At 40.7% G+C, this 18,121-nt stretch overlaps 1 protein-coding gene across 5 annotated transcripts in view; it reads left to right on the top strand.

The window, feature by feature from the left end:
* SLC7A2 (solute carrier family 7 member 2) overlaps positions 1–18,121 on the top strand; it is a 73,834-nt gene that overhangs the window by 24,035 nt on the left and 31,678 nt on the right. Inside the window, exon 1 of one of the 5 annotated variants that reach the window (XM_082680434.1) lies at positions 13,087–13,153. The exons of the other annotated variants lie outside the window; for them this stretch is intronic. The gene's annotated coding sequence lies outside the window, so the exon portion shown is untranslated. Of the gene's footprint in view, positions 1–13,086; positions 13,154–18,121 lie in introns of those variants that run through there. 5 annotated transcript variants of the gene reach the window in all.

The raw sequence follows: 18,121 nt of genomic DNA, 5'->3' as shown, positions 1-18,121 counted from the left end.
AGACTCTATCCCTGCACCTAGATAAAGTTGTAATGCAGCGTGGAACCATGTTTCTATGTATTTTCCCCATATTTTGGCTACAGTTGTGTTATTATCCTTTCAGCCCACCAGAGGAGTTTGCCTTGACTTTTCAAGTTGAATAATAGCCTTCACTGGGTGTCCTAAATGTGCTGGACCCTTAGTCTGCCCCATTAGAGATAACATTTTGCTTATAAGTATTTCTCTATTTGAAGAAAAAGGAAGTATTTGGAAGTCTTTTTGAAAACCAAGTAAGTAAGCTCTGGAATATGAAGCAAGAAAGTGGCCAAAAATCATAGTTGTAATTGTTAGTATTTGTTGCATTTTCTTCTGATTCCTCAATAAATTATCTTTACACTCCCAGAAAGCTGTCCTAGAAACAGGACACTACACAGATACGGGTTTGGAGAACTGCAGGCAAGTCCTGAGGGAGGCACAAGTGATAATCCAGGAGGGTTTGTTTGCCAGAGTTTTAATTCGACAGTGAACTGCTTACCTTCAAATGACCACGGTAGAATCCTGCCTTCTACACCTCTGTTCGTGGCTGGGTGCCTGTGAGGTTGTGCTCAGAGTACATTAAGCAACTGGATGGTGTGAGGGCCGTAGATGATGAAACGTTGTTTTGCTGCTTGCAAACAACGACCTTCCCGCAAGCGGGATTCGTTGAAACCTTCCTGTGAAAGATTCTTAAACAAACTTGGTCTTTGTTGACCAAAGATAAATGAAATAGGGAGGCCAAGTAGTAGCTTAGGCGGTTCACAGAATTTGCACAAGCTCTACTTTTTGGAGATATTCACAAAATGTTTGTCTCTTGGTGACAAGGAAATTATTTGTTTAAACCTTAGAATGTTCCCTAACGGCCATCTGGCAGACTCAGTCTACGTACTCTAGATTTTTAAAAGTTAGACTTTTAAATACTCAGAGAAAATACGGATATAATTTCATGGACTGTATGTAATAATGTTTGGAAAGAAGAAAAGACAAATAGAGCTGGCCCTCCGTGTCTGCGGATGCGGAACCCGCAAATAGGGAACCTGTGAATACGTAGGGCTGATCATGGGGCTTGCGCATCAGTGGATTTGGGTAACCACGGCCAGTCCTGGAACCAGTCCCCCGCGGATACCGAGGGACGATTGTATAATCAAAATCCTAATCAGATAGTGAATGCTCAGAGTGAGGAATGAGAAGGGCACACACCAGAAAGGTTCATTGTGGCTGTCACAGGAATTCATTTGAGGGACTCAGACTTCAAAGGTGGAAGAATAAAGTATGAATCTATTTAAAGGAGCAAAGGAATGTTTGAGTTGAATCTTTATGAAATATTTAATCAGGAAGGAGAAATAAGGGCGACCTTAGAGTGGTAGCAATAGATGACTGAGGGAAGGCAGAACTGCTCTTGTATTTAGGAGAAGGGTGGCTCTCTGACCAGAAGGATAGAACACATAATTGAAAGGGAAGCTGAGGTCCAAATTGGTGAGAGAGAATGCAGCTGCTTTAAACTATCTCACAATTTCAGGCCTGGATGAATTACATCTTGCAATATTAAAATAATTTGTAGATAAGAGTGTAGCGGGACCATCTGTCATCTTGGAGGTGCCCTGAAGTACAAGAAAGGGAGCAGCAAGAAAGAGACAGTAACCCTTGTCTTCAAAACGGAGGCCAATGTAGATCCTGGAAACCACAGATCAGGGGGCTGGATACAGTTCACCAGAAAAATTCTAGGACTGTGTGGTGTGGTTTGGAGAAGAAGTGACCAGTCCCCAAAAGGCATCGTGAGTTCATAAAGAACAGTTATGCCTAACGAACTGCGTACCCTCTTTGTTACGTAGTTATCAGAATGGTGGAATTCAAAAGTTTAAACATAACAGTTAGCATTTCGGCAAAGCATTTAATACCATGTGTTGTGATAACCTTGGGATAAGCAGGAGAGAAATGTGGGTCTCTAGTTGTTTGCACGATATACTTAGAGTGTTGATTAATGGGTCGATACCAGCTTGGAGGGACATTCTTGGTGGCATGCCATGGTACTCTGTCCTTTGCCCTGTCACATTTTTATCATTTACTTGGATTAAGGTAGAAGTCATTCTTGTTAAATTTGCAGTGACATAAAGATAGGTACGATGCTTAATACACTGATGGATGGATTTATGTTACACATAATCTCAAATAATATGAAACTTAAAATTCTGAATTTAGGTTTGAAAATAATCAATGAAATAAAATGGAATCAAGAAGACCAGTCTATGTTGATGTCTTTGAGAAAAAAAGACCTCAAGGTTTTAGTTAACTAGAAACCAAGTATGAGTCATTCATTCACGGAACAAATGTGTACTGCACTCCTCTCTATATTTTAATCACTATGAGTACAGTGAAAATGCAGCAAATGAAGAAAATATAGACCTTCCTTTCCAGAAACTTAGAGTAAAAGAGTGTATTCATTTCCGAGGGTTGCCATTACAAAAGCACCACAAACTGGGTGGCTTAAAATAACAAAAATGTGTCATTGCACAGCTCTGGAAACTTAGAAGCCCAGAATCAAGGTGGCAGCAGGGCCACGCTCCTCTGAAGTGTGGAGGGAAAAATCCCTTCTTTCCCCCTCTGGCTGCTGGTGGTGGTCCTCAATTGTAGGTGTTCCTTGGCTTGCAGCTACGTCACTCCAATTTCTGCCTCTGTCATCACATGGCATTCTTCCCATCTGTCTGTGTCTTCACACAGCATTTTCCTCTTCTTATAAGGACACCAGTCATATTGGATTAAGACTCACCCTAATGATCTAATCTTAATCTGGTAACACCAGCAAAGACCCTGTTTTCAAATAATGTCACCAAATAAGGTATAAGCGTTTAGGACTTCAGCATCTCCCTCTCTTCTTTTTAAATGGGTTCAACCCATAACAAGGAGTAAAACATGTTCCTCCAGGTAGCTGAGTATGATTGTGATAAAGAAAAAGTGTCGTAAAAGTACAGAGTGCTTATGTTTTCCTTTGCTGCGCAAAAGCTCTTAAGTTTAAGTAGGTCCCATTCATTTATTTTTGTTTTTATTCTCATTACTCTAGGAGGTGAGTCAAAAAAGATCTTGCTGCAATTTATGTCAAAGAGTGTTCTGCCTATGTTTTCCTTTAAGAGTTTTATAGTGTCTGGCCTTACATTAAGTAAGTCAGAAAGAGAAAAACAGATACCGGATATTAACGCATGTATGTGGAATCTGAAAAAAATTGGTATAGACGATCTTATTTACAAAGCAGAAATAGAGACACAGACATAGAGACAAACGTATGGATACCAAGGGGGAAAGGGGTGGGGTGGGATGAATTGGTAGATGGAGACTGACATATATACACTATTGATACTGTGTATAAAATAGATAACTAATGAGAACCTACTGTGTAGCACAGGGAACTGTACTCAATGCTCTGTGGTGACCTAAATGGAAAGGAAATCCAAAAAAGAGGGGGATATATGTATGTGTATAGCTGATTCACTTTGCTGTACGGCAGAAACTAACACAGCATTGTAAAGCAACTATACTCCAATAAAAATTTTTTAAAAAAGGGCTTCCCTGGTGGCGCAGTTGTTGAGAGTCCGCCTGCCGATGCAGGGGACGCGGGTTCGTGCCCCGGTCTGGGAAGATCCCACGTGCAGCGGAGCGGCTGGGCCCGTGAGCCATGGCCACTGAGCCTGCGTGTCCGGAGCCTGTGCTCCGCAACGGGAGAGGCCACAACAGTGAGAGGCCCGCGTACCGCAAAAAAAACAAAACAAAACAAAACTACGGAGTGCTGTGAGCACAAGCAATAGCGTGACCTAATTTAGCTTGGGGGAGGGTGTCAGGGAGGATTGGGAGGTCTCCAGGAGAAGAGGAGAAAGAGTAACTTTCCAGAAAGGAGCAGCGACTATGCAGAAAGCCTGGACGCAGTAAGAGGCTCAGAGTTCTGAGGACATTAAAAGGAAAGCCCCGCGTAGCACAAGGGTATGAGGAAGAGGCAGGAGATGTCCCGAGGAGATGGCGAGGCGCCAGACCCAGAGGAGCTCTGCGCACTGTGTTGCCATGGTTTGAGGTGACTAATAAAAAAACAGAAAGAATGATAGAAGTATATAGAATGGAGAAGGTAATAAATTAGACTCTGTACTTGCTTGACCACATATGGAATGCTTTGACTTGCTGGGAGTGTCGTACTTTAAGTTAGTGTTTATCAGTGTTGTACTTTGAATGAATGTATTTATCTGCGTGGAGAGGAATCTTGGGATGACAGCCATTTGGAATTATTTGAATGGCAGGACTTTCTGCCTTTATTCTTAGGGCAGAATTAGGCCAATGGGTAGGAGTTACAGGAGGGCTCTGTAAAAGAAGGGTCTTCTAGCAGTGGGAGCTACACAAGTTGAGAGCAGGAGCCTTGAGAAGTGTTTGCCCGTGGAGGATGGCCACCCGTCCGAGATGCAAGGGATACTGCAGTGAACGTGGAGTGAGGGGTGTTTGCCTCTAAGGTCCTCTGTGCAGGAAGCCGGGAGGCGGGGAGAGACCAGGAGCTCTGAAGACATTAAAAGGAAACTCAGTGTAGTATCCACTAGGGGTTCAAGTGTGATGTTAAGATTTCTAAAATACATTTCCTCGTACTTTATAATTAAAAAGTAAGAGCATTAAAAGGGCTTTAAAATTAAATATCATTGGGAGATTACTAAGTAACTGAATTCATTTAAAACATCTTTGTAATACAATGTTATATGTCAGTTATATCTCAAAGAAGACTGCAGAATTATTTAGATGCATTTGTCTTTCCTGACCCTCTGCTGTAATTACAGCAATTATCCTTAACCTCACATCTTTGGTACAACTCTCTCATTCCTTTTCTGACGTTCTCTCAGCTGCCCTTACTTGACTTGTTCTATTAAATTTGTTTCCAGGGATCTGTTGCCAGTCATTTCTGTTAAGCTGAATAAATCCTATTTAGAAGTGATGGCATGTAAATGTGTACATTTTGTTTTATACCAAACCAGCAATTTTACCTTCTCTGGCAGGGAGAGAGCAGGAGGGCGCATAGGAGGGCACGTAGCATAAACCAAGTGTCCCTCCTACCCGAGTGCCACGGGAGCCATACTCTTTTGTGGGGGAGGTCGGTCATACTCAGAGAAACGCTGACCAGCTGCCCAAAGTATATTTGAAAGGAATTTCCACATGCACTTGTATCTCCTGAAGGACATCCAACTCATACTCCATACCAGCACTTCTCCAAACCCTCTCCTCTCCTCCCCACTTCTCTCTGCCAGGTGGATTCTCTCTAGGCGTGGATTCTCCTCTCACCCCCAGCCCTTTATTATATAAATCAGCCTGCTTCTTGGCTTTATATTTGCTAAGCATAAGGTGGGTTTTTTCTTCCTTGAGTCAAAGGAAAGCTCAGGAGCTGGCTGACAGGCAAGAAAGAACCTTCCTGCTGTCCCTGCAGTAGCTCTGAAGGCCTGGGAACCGAACCCTCCCTAGAGGACAAGGGGGCAACCAGAATCAGACAGGTCCATAAATCTTGTCACCTGTGTGTGGACAAGAGGGCAGTATTCTAGGGGCAGTTGATGGACAAATTGGATTACAGTATTCATGTGGAGGGTAGCAAAGGATAAGGCTAGGAAGGCAGGCTGAGATCAGATGACAGAGGGGTGGTTTTGAAACCCAGGCTGGATTGATCCAGTTGGAGAAGTTGGCAGGAGGCCGATTAGATACGGTAGATTAGATATGATAGGTTTGAAGCATTAACATTCAGCTCATGCTGCATATTTCATAATTCTCTGTTACTTAGGAGTGTGCTGATACTTATAAACCTTTCCAAGCATATTTTAAAATTATGGCCACTAAGCCCTGATTGACCAAAATAATTCATCTACAAGTCTCTGCATGGTATGGTTTCATTTAAAGTCAGGGTTGGGAAATAACAGTGCTGGTTTCCTGGACAGAGCAGGAATCAGAGCCCCACGGGAGATATTTCTCTCTCTGCATCTTGGTGCTGAATACTGTGAAGATCAGATGGAACAGCTCTTTGCTTTGCAGAGAAGCAGCAGGAGAGTGCCTTCTTCTTATTTTAATACTTCAGGGACACCATTGCCAGACTGTAGTGCAGAGCCATTAGAGAGGCCAAGTTACAGTTTTATTTTTTAGTAACAAAAAGATTAAAGATGAATGTTTTAGATGAGTGCTAGGGATGTGATGTACATGATTAATATCTGAAAGTTGCTAAGAGTAAATCCTGAGTTCACATCACAAGGAGAACACATTTTTTTTCTTTTTCTTTAAAGGAAAAACAAAATTTGAGTAACCTGATGAGTAGTAGTTATCTGTGTATACATATTTTAAATTTCTGCTTAAATAGCAGGAGGTTTTACAATGCTTTATATATTTTGTTTTTATAAATCCTATTCCTTATAGAGCCCGTTCTTCACACATTATTTAAATACTTTGTTTGTTTAGAAAACTCTTATTAATCATTGATTACCAAATAGAGTTTTTAGAAGATTATGAAATAACAGGAATATTAAATTATATAGTAATTTAAGGTATTGCTATTCAAAATTAAAAATCAAGATAGATATTTCCAGGAACTTCTGATTAAGAATTTGCAAATTAATATGATTATTTTAAGGATTGGTTACTATTTATTAGGGAAGTAACTTTAGTTGTTATTAAGTATTTATATAAAATTCAGTATCTTTTTCCAAGAAATTTTTTTTTTGTTTTTAAAATATTTTTATTGAAGTGTAGTTGATTTACAATGTTGTGTTAGTTTCAGGTGTACAGCAAAATGATTCAGTTATATGTGTATTCTTTTTCAGATTCTTTTCCATTATAGGTTATCATAAGATATTGAATATAGTTCCGTGTGCTCTATAGTAGGTCCTTGTTTATCTGTTTTATATATAGTAATGTGTATCTGTTAATCTCAAACTCCTAATTTATCCCTCCCACCCACCAAAAGGGTTTTTTCAAATAAAGTAAGAGAAGAAAAATTGAAGTTTTAAATAACTGACTTTAAGAAATGGCTGATTGTATAAATTGTCAATTTCAAAATGAATATTAAAGATTTTGGATACTGCTTCTTTATTAGAAAAATTCAATATTGATTTTCATATTTGTATTCTTTGTTCTAAGGACTCCTTAAGCGGTATTCAGCCTTTTTTAAAAAAAATAAATTCTGGAATGGAAGAATGGATAAGGAATCAGATCAGTCATGGCTTCCCCAGGAAGACTCCCCTGCTGACACCCACCCCAGCCCCCTGAACAGGGCACTCCCTTCTGTGTGTTCTGGTAGTGCCCTGGACTTCCCTTACCCACAAGCACACTATATGATAATGGTCTGTTGTATTTGTCTTTCTCCCTCTGCCTGTATCTCCCCTGCCCCCTGGAATATTATTTAGAAATTGCCTTTTTTTTTTTTAATTTCTAAGGCTTGATTTTTTTAGAGAAATTGACAGTCATTAAGCAACTGATCAGTTGAGTTCAGTCTATGCAATGATATAAAAATAGAAAAATCTGGTGAAAGCTTAAGTTGGAGAAGTTGTTTGTAGTTACTGCATATTAATAAGTAGAATATAAATGTGACAAGACTATCAGACTTCAGTTTTAAGGACCTCGCCATTTCAAGTTATTTTAATTTTTAAAATTCTTCTTAGTTTGCATATTCTAAACTTGAATTTAGAGGCTTTGAATCATGATGATGAAGAGCTGGCACTGTTTTAATTACTTTCTCTGAGCACATAATAGAAAGGTTTTATTCAGATTTATTGGAAGCCAACATGAATTTCCAAACCTCTCAGCCAATAACAGTGTTTCAGCAATCTGCCAAGATGCTAAGGATAAAAATCTCTGGTGATATATTGTTTCTGTATTTTAAGAAGTACCAAATCAGAACATGCTTTTCAAAATTAAAAATACAGTTTCAAAAATGACTGTTTTTCAAGAAATGACTTTACAGCAAAACCATAAACCATAAGTATACTCGACATGGTATCCATCTAAATTTCTTGAACATGAATTAAAAACGAATGTGAATTCTGGTTGAATTCCTTTTCTGCCACAGTTTGATGGAAGGAATTTTGCCTAGCATTGAAACAAAAGTGGCTGCATTCTAACAACTAAATTAGGTAGCCTTTTGAGGAGGGTGTGGGGTAAGTGAATTAAGAGGGATACTTTGGCTCTGGAAAGAGAATGATTAGAAGAAATCAGAATGTTCTAAAGGACTTCTCAGTTTTTGCCTTCAGACAAAAAGAGCTTTCTTGTACTTTTAACACACCTCCTAGTCCATGAATGTACTTCTAGCATCTTTAATCTGAAATTCAGCTACTAATCCAGAAATAAGTAAAAATAAACTTCTTGAGCAGTGGCTCTTTGTTGACAGCATGGGTTCGTCCAGGTCATCTGGATTTCCTTGGCATCCTTGAGTTGATTCTAATTTGTGTGGACGGTGGATTAAAATTGGAATTAAGGTAATAGCGAGTATTTATTTGTTTGTTTTTAAAACAGTTCTGTCAGTCTTATTAAACAGCTTTTTAAGAAGTAATACGGAATGAATCACCTTCCTGTAAAGACGGGCAGCTTGCATGCCTGGTACCGTAGCAGACAGCCGTCATCAAATTCAGTAGTGTTTAGGAGGATCACTGAATTGTGGCAAGATTTGATCAACAATCATCAAAGATATACAGATTTAAACGTCAGTAATCTAGAGAGCCCATTCATCTAGAATACCTTGTTTCGGGAAAACGTCATGCCAAAAACTCCTGTGTTTAGTTTTCTGACAGTTCAAAGAGATTGACATGGAAATTTTAACTATGTCGTAGAAGCATATATTTAAAGTTACTATCTGTTTATTTTTTTGTGTTTAGAATGGGAGTGCAAGTTTTAAATGGTGAAAACACAAACAAAACTGTCCTTGTATAAAGTTATACTGAACTCATTCGGACATGATTCCTTCATCCCTTCTTATTGTTATCTATAAAATACATGCCTTATAAGGTTTGGATTTCTGGAGCTTGCAAATAGAATAAGAGCTCAACAGCCGATCGCCTAGCCTACAAACTTGTCTGGCCCGTCCCGCACTGTTCTCCTTCTTGACTCTTAAGGTGGCGATGCCATTTCTCCTTCTACCTAATTTCAGCTCTTGAACCCAGCACCGATCTCAGTCTTCCACATCTCAAGAGCCTTGCTTTATCCATTCTCCCTTTTGGATTTTCAACCTCTCTCTCTTGGCACTTTCCCATTGGTATCTAAACAGATTAAGTTTCTTCTGTATAAAACGCTCTTCCTTGATTCCATGGACCCCTCAGGGCATTGGCTTGAAAAAGGCACCTGAACGTATTGCTTTCATTTCCGCACTGCCCATAATTTTGCAGCGTTCAAACATTTGTCCTTTCATTTCGAGCACCATCTGACACTGATGACCACTCCTTCTTTCTTGAAAGCTCACTCCTTTTTTGGGTCAGAACTTTTCCTGGTTCCTTCCGTCACTCCTGCCTCTCCTTTCCAGCTCCTCTGTGGGGGATGGTAGTGGTTCTTCTCCTTCTCCGTCTCCTTCTTCTTCTTCTCCTTCTTCTTCCCCTCCATCCCCCTCCCCCTCCCCCTCCCCCTCCCACTCCTCATCCTCCTTCCCATTCCTTAAATGTGTGCATCTCGGGGCTTCCCTGGTGGTGCAGTGGTTGAGAGTCCGCCTGCCGATGCAGGGGACACGGGTTCGTGCCCCGGGTCTGGGAAGATCCCACATGCTGCGGAGCGGCTAGGCCCGTGAGCCATGGCTGCTGAGCCTGCGCGTCCAGAGCCTGTGCTCTGCAACGGGAGAGGCCACAGCAGTGAGAGGCCTGCGTACCGCAAAAAAAAAAAAAAAAAGTATACATCTTTGGTATTTCCTTTCCTTCCCTTCTCCTGTACAGTCTCTCCCTGGGTGATACTGTCTATTTAACTATCATCTCTATGCTGATCATTCTCAGATTTCTTGTCTTCTGTGCTTTCCTGAGCTTTGCTGAAACCACATGGCAATTCCACACATTCCTTAAAATCAGAGTGGTCAGAAAGAACCTCCTTCTTGCTAATTCCTCATAAAAGGCACACAAACCATCCAGCAGCTCTGGGTCCCAGATCCACACAGTCATCAACCCCTATATCCTCCACCTCCTAAAGGGCACTGTAGCCCATCCGTTTCTCTTCACCCCACTGCCTTTACCCTAGAAAAGGGTACAGATCACAGTCCCTCGTGCCCAGATTATCCCAGTAGCCTGTTTACCCTTCCCCTTAACTCCAGTCTTGATCTTTCTCATCCCTTCCGTATAACACAATCAGAACAATAATTGTCAAGTTGTGTATCTGGTTTAAAGTCCTTCAGGGATTCCCCACTGCCCTCAGGGTCAAGTCCAAGCCCCCTGCATGGCCTGGGGACGCCTCTGCTTACCCCTACTTCCCTCTAGCTTTTCCCCCAGCCCCTGAGCTCTATATGCATGAAACTACTTTCTGTGCCTCTGCATTTGCTGTTCCCTCAGCTCAGAGCACTCATCATCCCACCACTCCCCCCCAGCCTCCTTCCCATTGCACCTTCAGATGGCTAAATCCAACTCATCATTTCAAAGGCCTCAGATTAGACATAGCTCTCTCTAGGAAAGTTCCTCTGACCACCTGAACCCCAGTCAGAGTCTGAGTGAGGAGCCCCTCCTGTTGAAACAAGAGGGAAGGGGGCAGAGCACAACGTTTAAAAGAATGACGTAGCCCTTGAGGATGTGACGTAAATGGGTTAGAACCAACCAGGTCCAAGATGACAGAAGATTTGACTTCTAGTGGACCTTGAGCATCATTATATGCTCGTTGTAACACACTAGCCAAGTGACACACCCACCAGCGCCATGACAGTTCCAAGGCCAACCAGAAAAGGGCAAAAAGTGGGCAGTGGCCCAATTCCTGGAAATCCCCTCCCGTTCCCCAAAATAGTTGGAATAATCTCCCACTCATTAGCCTATGAGATTACCCAGTCCATGAAAACTAACCACCTGTATTTCAGGCCCTCTTGCCTTCTGAGATGAAAATGGCCCACACTCTGTCTGTGGAGTGTGTTTCTCCCAAGGCCATTCTCACCTTTTGAGACAGACCTCATTCTCTCTATGGAATGTGTGTATCTCTCTAAATAAATCCACTTCTTATCTATCACTTTGTCTCTCACTGAATTCTTTCTGCGATGAGACATAAAGAACCTGAGCTTCAGTCAGTCCTAAGATGAGGTGTGTGATCTCGGTGCTTTGTGACCGCCTGGAGGGGTGGGATAGGGAGGGTGGGAGGGAGGGAGACACAAGAGGGAAGAGATATGGGAACATATGTGTATGTATAACTGATTCACTTCGTTATAAAGCAGAAACTAACACACCATTGTAAAGCAATTATACCCCAATAAAGATGTTAAAAAAAAAAAAAAGACCGTGGGTTCAAGTCTCAGTCTGAATTCTGGCTGGGTTCAAGTCCCAATCTGAGTTGTGTGGTTTCACTGTGGGCCCCTCTCGCCTTCCCTTGTGCAGAAGCATTTGCTTCATGATATTGAACTGGCCGCTGTCTGCGCCGCCCACTCCACTGTAAGTGCCGTGAGGGGAGAAATTTTGGCAGCCTGTTCATGGCTGTTTCAGTGCCTAGTGGTGTGCACCGAAGTATTTGTGGAACTAATAAAAGGGTGAAAAGTGCTTTTAGGAAATCTGCAATTTTTAACAAAAAATAACCCACTAATGTTAAGGTCTACAGGCAGGGCTGTGGAGAAACTTCTCTTCTGTGACTCAGGAAACTCTTAAAAACCCTCTCGAGTATGATAAAATATTTCCAGTGCTTCCTTTATTTTCCCTCCCTTCATTAGGTGAATAATGGCTCTGCTACTGGTTTACTACTATAATTCATTGGTGAACAAAATGTTTTAAACATCTTTAGTAAGCGCTATAGAGCCTCTGTTTGCTATTTCTGGGTCTTTGACAAGGTGGAGGATGTTCCTGGCTCAGTAGTGGGCATTGGAGAAATAGTGGTACCAGGAACCCAGGTTGGATGTATGTCTAAGAATAGATTTTCTCTGCCCTATATAAAGTCACCTTTCTCAGGTAGAGGGTATATATGTCTGTGTGTGTGCATAAAGGACAGACCTAATGCATATTAAACTCTATGGGTACCTTATTGGAGAAATATATAAACAAATTCAAGTTATTCCATCAGGACACCTGCTCTAGAAAGAAGAGGAATTATCAGGAAACCCACCAGATATGGCAGGAAGTAGCAGAAGATTTGAAGGGTTGAAATCAGGAGAAAGGTTGCTGGAGCCAGCCCTACTGATACCACCTTGACCTTCATCAGTTGCCTCTGGTTTCAGGGAACAGAGATCACTCAAAATAGAGTAAGTGAACAGGAAGTTTGTTGAATGGATACAGAGGGCTCACACACCCAACAACAGGAAGGACCTGACCCATTCAATGGTGTCATTCAGATTTTCAAGAATATTGAATGAGTGTACCTGGCCTTTGGCTATTAAACCCAGAGTCAGGTGTCTGGTCCGGTTACCTGTGGCTTGGCGGATGGGAGGAGAGTGCTATGAGGAGAGCAGATTCTCTTCCAAGGAGGTGTGGGCAGGTGGGCAATGACTAAGCTGTCTGGCGAGATGGCAGCTCAACCTAGTGGCTGTGAATAAAGGATCCAAAGTCATGCCTGCTGGGTTCATCCCTGGCTCCACGTCTACCTGTGACGTTGACTGACCTCTGTCTGCCTCAGTTTCCTCATCGATACTATGTGAGTCCTGATCTTATAGGGATATTGTGAAGGTTCATGAAAGAATAAATTAAAGGGGCTTAGTAAGCACACAGTAAGTGGTCAACAAACATCACCCATCTTTATTAGCCTAGCACTTCGCAGAGTAGTGACGGGTGTGAAATACCTTTGCAAAGCGTATCTCTTGATGTTTGAAATGGCATGTAAAGGGTGACTGGGCTTAGCCAAGGACACTTCCTTCAGTTGCTGCTTGGAGCATGGGAACAGGTGGTACCCTCTGGCATTTGGAGTGATTTATTAGCCGGAGACTGCTCAGCCTAAATGGGAACGGGCGTCTGCCCGGGGCTGAAGCGAGCCACCAAGATCGTTGACTGTGAGTGGGTCGCTGACTGGGCAGGTACTCTGATTACCCAGCTGCTGGGGGCTCTGTTTGTTCTTTTCTTTTTTTTTTTACTTCCTCTCTTCTCCAACCCTAAAACAAAAGTTGGACGCTTAATTTTTTAAATTGCTCTGCATCTATTTGAATGAGACAGCTAGGTATGCCTTATTCCTGTAATTTGGCCTTTAATAAAGCTAAATGGATTGACGTGTTTTGAAGCACCAGCTGCCTGTACAAACTAGAATTCTCCATCAGCTGTTTGCTTCGGATGTCCTTAGAAAGATGCTTGTCTGTGTCTGGATTCTGTGTCAGAAATCTTGAAATAGTTTAACTTCCTGGTAGTACCGATTTGATATAAAAGGGGAGGAAACATAAATATTATTGCCACAATGATTGTGACTTTATAGTGGTCTCAGTTGTGTCCTTCACTTTTACTTATTTCTGCATTTGTGTTCACCTATCTGGGGAAAACTTTGGAGGATGATACTGTTCAGAAATGTTGCTTTGGTGAAAAGATAAGTTTTGGACCAAATATAAGTGAAATGTATGTGAAAGGGTATTTTGTTTTCCAGAAAAATAAAGGTTTTAGGTTTGAATGCAAAAGTTTGTTGTTGTTTGTTTTTGTTTTTTACATACCAAAGTGAACAGTTACCATTTCTGATTATCTTTTATCCTGCATTGTACTTCTGGTGTATTTTATGAGAAATTAATCTCTTAAAAGTAAGAGGAATGAAAGAAAGATCAATAATTCCATGGTATTATGTCCATATCTTTTTTTCCCCTTTCACTAAATTATTTAGCCTACAGTAAAATTTGAAAATATTTTCTGAACTTTAAAGTTATAGAAATGTCATTGCAGCTCTATTTACAATAGCCAGGACATGGAAGCAACCTAAGTGTCCATCGACAGATGAATGGATGAAGAAGATGTGGCACATATATACAATGGAATATTACTCAGCCATAAAAATAAATGAAATTGAGTTATTTGTCGTGAGGTGGATGGACCTAGAGTCTGTCATACAGAGTGAAGTAAGTCAGAAAGCGAAAAACAAATACCGTATGCTGACACATATATATGGAATCTAAAAAAATGGTTCTGAAGAACCTAGGGGCAGGACAGGAATAAAGACGCAGACGTAGAGAATGGACTTGAGGACACGGGCAGGGGGAAGGGTAAGCTGGGATGAAGTGAGAGAGTGGCATGGACATATATACACTACCAAATGTAAAACAGATAGCTAGTGGGAAGCAGCTGCATAGCACAGGAAGATCAGCTCGGTGCTTTGTGACCATCTAGAGGAGTGGGATAGGGAGGGTTGGAGGGAGGGAGACGCAATAGGGAGGAGATATGGGGATATATGTTTATGTATAACTGATTCACTTTGTTATACAGCAGCAACTAACACACCCTTTACATAATTGTAAAGCAATTATGCTCCAGTAAAGATGTTAAAAAGAAAAGTTATAGAAATGTAATTGATGTTGAGTTTGGAGATTGCAAACCCCAAAGCTCTAGTTCAGAGAAAACACACACACAGAATGGGGCAAAGTTCCCAGGCTTAACATGGTTTGATCCCTTTTTCCCTATCAGGCCCAAAACAGAAAGTGCAAATATCTCACCATGAAACCAGCAATCACATGAGAAAGGAAAGTTGGTTTTAGGCTCCGGAGGAGAGCACCCAGTGAGGATTTGTTGGAATGCCTGCCCCCGCAGCTCCTATCTCCTGTAAGATTTGTTGTCAGGGCCTGTGATACTGATACCGAGGATTAAGTTTGAAATTTCAGCCTTTATGTAGGGGAGGAGCTGCATTTCTGTGCAGCTAAATGCGACGTCCAACTTTCGAACCGAAGTGAAAATCCAGGATCAACTTTTGACTGTAATTAGCAGATTTTGCAAGATTTCTGTGTTTAGTGGAAAAGAGGTCTGCTCTCTATATAGTGTTGTTATATCATCAGGCCTAGGGATTTATTTGACCTAAAACTCTACATGGTCAAGTTTACAACCTGGATTGAAGAAGTTTGAGAAGGGGATAATTCCAAGTTGCTGAGGAGGGAATTTAGCTTTCTGGCAAGAATTAATAAGGGCTCCATCGGGGAGTTAGATGTCTTAAAACTGTTATACTTAGGGTTGGGGATGGGGGAAGGGACTCAGAAAGATCTATCACCAGACTCATTAAATCCACTCCCAGACTTCACTGCTGCCTGAGCTGTTGCAGACCCCTCCGAGGCTTTCTGTTGGCTAATTACATTTTCAGATCTAAGCAAATATGTGCATATTGTACGCCTCAGTAGAGAGGCCACTGTCTTAGCAATTAGTAAAATAACTGTTTATTGAAAAAGGATACGTGTCTGTTTCTAGTATCACCAGAATCATTTGTGACCTCATAGGAATGTTGATTAGAGTTTTATATTTTAAGGTTCAGGTCATGGGTATGAGTGTTGCATGGGCCTCTTCCCAAAGTCTAACATCATTGTCCTTTACTTACATTTATGTAGGGTTCATACTCAGTACCAATCCTTGGTCATGGTGGCAACAGCTGACAGTGGGTATGATGGTTTGGATCATTGTCTGCTCTTGGGAAAACAGTCTCTGTCCTCCAGACCAAATAGAATCACCTTCAAAATCCTTGCATATTTTCACTGCATAGTCGTTTGCTGATGAGACAACACACCAGAGCCCAGGCAGGGACAGCAAATGCAGACATGTGTCAAAGAATAAGTATGAGTGGATTTTTTTCAGCAATGAAAGGACCTTCTAGAAATGAGAGTAAGGTTGTCATAACCATTTACATAAGGAACATATCTTTTTAAACGCTTTAAAGGAAAAGTTACTAAATTTTAAAAAAGTAAATATCAAATTATATTACATTAGACACAAATATCTTATTTTTTCTCATTCTCCTGTTGCCACTCTACTTCCATATATCAGTGTATCTCCACAAAAACATATTTAACAAAAGCACGGGATTCTTTTTTCTTTATTGACTATATGATACACCTGCTAGGATTTAATAAATGTTTATTTAACAACGATTCATTAAATTGACCCGGTATGTTTTTACATTGCTTTTTCCCATCTCATTATATTTCTGCAAAGTCGGTTTTGTATCATAGCTTTTGCAATCAGTATTTTATCAGTTGTGCGTAGTTAAGGCTGTTTGCCAAGGACATTGCCTAACCTGTCAATTCAGAGAAGCGTTTCTGACGTCTGCATTTGTGTTACTCAAAAGCAAATGAATGCTTGACAAGTGGCAGCTTTGACTTATTTGCTCAGGGCAACGCAGAAAAACTGAACATGAAATACTTTCCATTTTTAATAGGAAAGAGGCAGTAGCAATCAGATCTTCTCTGATTAAAGCTGTATGTTTCTGTAAACAGTTCTGCTTCCCATGTAATCTGGAGTGAATTAAATTCACTTTTCTGTTGACAGGATGAGGGTCACTCATTTATTCATTTTGGGTAAATGTTACTAAGAAAACTTTTCACTATTTTTAGCATTTCAAAGAAGGTTGTTTATCGGTTGGCTTGCTTATTCTTTTTTATTTTTATGCTATCTTGTGTTTGTGTGGGGGGGGGCTTAGAAACTTCGAAAACAACATGGTGACCATATTACCAAAAAACGGATTAAAAAAATAAATAAAAGCTCACCCACAGTCATATCATTCTCCTTTCTTCTTAGTTTTCCTTGCTTCCTTCCAGATTCCTTTGCAATAGTTGTAGAATTTGTCTTTTATTCATAGCATGTGAGGTTAATCCATCACTTTACCAAGTGTTTTATTTAATTAATGACTAACAGGTGTGCCTCATTCTGCACATCAGTTGTCTCCTAAAGTTGTGTATGACATGTTCCATTTTCCTATGATCTTAAATCATTACTAAAATTGAGTGGGTCTTCATTTCTTAGCATTTTTCAGTTGGCAGTTATCCCTAATTCTTGATCTTTGCACATCTCTGTTGTATAAAAATGCTTAAATATTATTGAAGGTCAGCATTTATAAATCCCTTCAACTGCCATCCTCCCACCTCAGTTGGCCTTTGTATAACTCCAGCTTTTCACTTGATTCTTTTTAAAGCAAAACACTTCTCTCCCTTATCTTCTAGATGTGTTATATGAGAAATAGCTATTTAAGGGCTAGGTAAGGGTAGAAATTGATACACATTTGATTTATGGAAGTTTGATAGATTTTGACTTTGGAAGCGCAAGTATGGGCACAATGGGAGATGTCATCTGTTTCTGCAAATTTTTCAACAAGTATCTGTGAAGTGGCGTGCTTGGCACTGTGCCAGGTGGTGTGGCCGATAATGATGTGCAAAACTTTATTTTTATTATCAAGGAACTTTTCACTCATTTTCATTTTTCTTTAGGATTTTTCTCTATATTCTTTGAATCAGCTGCTTTCAACATCAAGGACTTGCATTTATATTGATGTGTGAATAATGTTGAGTGAGTTAGCTTTATATACTAAGGTTAGCATGAAACTGGATTATGCATATCCCAGAAATGTTTTTCTCTTATGAGCAGTAAGTCATTGAGATTCAGTATAGAAAATTTATTATACTACTATTTTTATTTATTTATTTATTGTTTATTTGTTTTTTTTTTTTTTTTGCGGTACGCGGGCCTCTCACTGTGGTGGCCTCTCCCGTTGCGGAGCACAGGCTCCGGACGCGCAGGCTCAGCGGCCATGGCTCACGGGCCCAGCCGCTCCGCAGCATGTGGGGTCTTCCCGGACCAGGGCACGAACCCGTGTACCCCTGCATTGGCAGGTGGACTCTCAACCACTGTGCCACCAGGGAAGCCCTATACTACTGTTTTTAAATGAAATAAGTTTTAATAATAGTTTTCTTTTATAGAGATTAAGGTCGAGAAATGTTCAAGGATTTATTTCATAGGATAGAAAGCCCTAAGTTCTTCAGAGAAGATGTCAAGCTGTGATCTCATGAGTTTAAGCTATTGCTAATGAGTATAACAAGATTGAAGGG

This window comes from Grampus griseus, assembly GCF_964374135.1.
Source record: "Grampus griseus genome assembly, chromosome: 21".
Classification (NCBI taxonomy): domain Eukaryota; kingdom Metazoa; phylum Chordata; class Mammalia; order Artiodactyla; family Delphinidae; genus Grampus; species Grampus griseus.
The sequence above is the reverse complement of the archived record's forward strand: the minus strand, read 5'-3'. Positions and strand labels throughout refer to the sequence as shown.